This window comes from Oculina patagonica, unplaced genomic scaffold, assembly GCF_052425735.1.
Source record: "Oculina patagonica isolate OP01 unplaced genomic scaffold, crgOcupat unplaced1658, whole genome shotgun sequence".
In the NCBI taxonomy this organism is placed as follows: Eukaryota; Metazoa; Cnidaria; class Anthozoa; order Scleractinia; family Oculinidae; genus Oculina; species Oculina patagonica.
Window position 1 is genome coordinate 1 of NW_027557693.1, and position 3,280 is coordinate 3,280.

The 3,280-nt window shown below is 40.5% G+C and overlaps 1 long non-coding RNA gene across 1 annotated transcript; it reads right to left on the bottom strand.

Moving 5' to 3' along the window:
- Positions 1 to 596: 596 nt before the first annotated feature.
- Positions 597 to 3,238, bottom strand: LOC144640020 (uncharacterized; the record flags this gene model as incomplete). The annotated part of the gene is made up of 7 exons (XR_013568264.1): positions 3,173 to 3,238; positions 2,666 to 2,743; positions 2,168 to 2,252; positions 1,633 to 1,716; positions 1,072 to 1,134; positions 877 to 981; positions 597 to 659 (listed from the first exon to the last, which is right to left on the bottom strand). It is a non-coding gene; the product is annotated as an uncharacterized LOC144640020 (long non-coding RNA).
- Between the last annotated feature and the right edge of the window lie 42 nt (positions 3,239 to 3,280).

A 3,280-nucleotide genomic window follows, 5' to 3' on the forward strand; every position in this document is an offset into this window, starting at 1 on the left:
ATTTGCGAAACAGTGAACGATTGAGTAAAGAGGAAGGGGCGATGTCGTGGGACTAGACGCGGGACAGGGAATCTCTGTTATAATATTGACAAGGTAAAGTCTGTGTCCGAACCAAGTGGCCCATATAGCTGGAGGGAGCTTATCCCAGTTTCCGTAGCATTAAGCGACTAGGAGTATTGCCACTCTCTTCTGGATGGGATGCTAGTCCATCGCAGGTTTACCCCCCAGCAGTAAATTGGCCGGTACCCATTTATACACCTGGGTAGAGAGAGGCACTGTGAGAGTAAAGTGTCTTGCCTAAGAACACAACGCAGTGCCCCGGCCAGACCTCGAACCCGGACCGTTCGATTCGGAGTCGAGCGCGCTAACCATTAGGCCACCGCGCCTCGGTTATTGTCAAGAGTGATCCAAATCTAATTTCTCTTTATAACATCAATACAATGTCAATCAGACAGGTGCTGAGAATATAGGAAATCATCAACAAGATTGACCTGAACTACCACTAAATTCTCAGAACTTACATTAAAAGATCTGTATGGCAATTTAGTAAGGAGAATTAATATTTTGAGCCACAGGAAAAGTATTATATATTTCACCTGTTCTTGTGCTTCTTTCAAAGTTTTCTCAAGGTTCTTGATCGTAGCTTCGCATCGATTGACCTAAGGGAGGTGCAACAACGGTAATAAAGAAATGATTACTTTATCGACAGGTACATGCTAACGAACGCAAATTGAGAGGAAATACAATGAAATTTAAAATCACACCCAGATTAAGGATTGTACGCTCACACGAGAACGAGATTTGAAGTGCACTTGCAAGTGAAAGGGCCAACATCTCACAATCATGTAGGAAAAGCTAATAGAGTGTATGTCTTACCTGTGTAACACTTTGATTAAACTGGCTTTTATAGTAGTTGACGTTTTTCTGTAGTTGATGACCGTGTGACTCCAGTTCTTTAAGCTTGTCTTTCAAACTTGAGGCCTAAGATACAAACAAGACAGAAATATTTATTGGAAATCAAATTGTCTACGTAAACTCTCGAAGATGTAAGTTACTCTTCCGTCAACTTGCCTGATTTCTTATTTCTGCCAAATCTTGTTCTTGCTTTCGGATAGTTTGCTCACAACGCTCGAGCTGTGAATTGAAAAGATATTTCATTTGTGAGAAAAGTTCAGGATGATATGAATTGTTCTTATTAGTGTGTACATATTAAATACGTTGAACAACAAAAAGAACAAAAGACAACGAACAAACATGGACAAAGACAACAAACAATTAACTGGTGTCACTCAGTGTTTATATTCCTGAGAGGAAAGGCATTACGGGAACAAAGTGTTTGCCAAGCATTGAATCGGCTTAAGCTACTAAACCCATTAAAATCCTTAACGAAAGAAAATTATATCGCATCGCTTCGAACCGCATCGTATCGTATCGTATCATATCGTATCGCATCGCTTCGAGTCGCATCGCATCGTATCTTATCGTATTGTGTTGTAACGTGTCGCGAATCTAGGAGAGGGGCCTGGGGGTGCCCTTCTCCAAACATTAACCACAAGAGAAACTTCACGAGTGCAAGTTAATACCCAAAAGTGGAAAATGTTCCGAAAGCAAAATATTATACATTTATCTTACCTCTTGAAGTGATTCCTCGTTTGGTTTTTGATTGTGTTGTAATTCACGCGCCATTTTGTTATTTTTCTCACGTTCATCTTGGAGCTAAAATAAAAAGTCCTACATTAGCCTCTCAGTCAGGGCATAAAACACTAAAACAAATCCGTGTCCGCGGTCACTTTCGCGCTTGCAATGCTCAGTTACTTGGGCTTTCCAATGTCTTTTGAATTGTTTGCCCCGGATTTTCGTTCGCTGAGTTTCATACCCAAGTTACCAGAGGTCCTATTTTATTCGAAGCCACAAAAGGGCTCCATTTTAAGTCCACTTTGCCGTCAAATTAAGGGTTCGCAGCAAACCGTTCGCGCAATCCCTTGTCGAGATAAAAAAGAAACTTCTAAGACCCGGGGTAGGAGCTTAATGACAGTCGGAAAAAATAATCCCGTAAAATGTTTTAGGGACTGATCGCGAAGATCATCAGCGGTGCACCTCTGCCAGTGAAATGCATTTCTAATCAATTTTTACAAAGCTGCATTACAACCGAGAAACTGAGCCTCACTTGGTTAGCGGTGTCATTTTTCTTTCTGCATCACTTCAGTAAGGTTGGCGCCCAGGGTCTCGATCTCTGCATTTAGCCGTTTAAGCTGCAAGCTGAAAAGTAATGACAAAACGCACATTTAAGTATGCTAAAAGTTAAACTTGAAAGTTACCAGTGTGACTGAGGAACTAAAGCTACTGGTATAACTGAGGCCCTGTAAGGTCATAACCGACCGACCGACCGACCGACCGACCGACCGACCGACTGGTTGGTTGATTTATTAATTGATTGATTTTGAAGTTAGTTCGAGTCGGAGCACAAATGATCCGAAGGATTTTAAAAGCAATTGTATCAGAAATCAGCCGACGTGACGATGGTAGCACGCTTGTGAGTTTTGAATCAGATTGATAAAAATAAAAAAAAATAAAAAACTCGAGAAGAAAATTTGCCAAAAACGACAAGTTTTTTTTTGTCCGTCTCCAGCGTAATGACCGTAATGTAAAGTGAAATCAAACTTACCTCTGATGAATGGCCCTGCTTCAGAGTCCGCTTCTTTGTGCCTTCTAAATGTTCAACAGTCTGCATCAGCCGCTGGACCTGGAATGGACGATTATAGGAAGACATTATTGCTAAAAATTGTGACAAAAAGTAAAGTATTCTTATCCTAAAGGCTGCATAATACCGGCAACATTTTTACCAAATTTGTCGTGTTGCATTGCAATTTGAAAAGCGTTATTGCACCCGTGTTGCAAATTACAGTAACATGGCGCACAAAGTTGAATTTATGTCTACTTCGCGCAACATTACATTTTACCAAACTTGCAAAGCAGCATTCTTGCGAGAAAAAGTTGCAAGAAAATGTCGTTTCTATTACTTGGCCTTGATGGGAACATGCCAAAGAAAAAATTCAATAAAGGCACGAAAAGCAAAAAGAGCATGTGCCGTTAGTGTTAAACTCGCATGGAAAATTACTCAAAACAACGGACTGAAGACAACAGCAAACAAAGTACACAAACTTAAACCAACCTCGTGCATGAGTCGAGCTTTGTCTGTCTTAAGCTGTTGGATTTCATTATCATCATTCGCGATCTTTAAAAGAAAATTACCAAGGTTATTACAGTTGTAAAAACAATC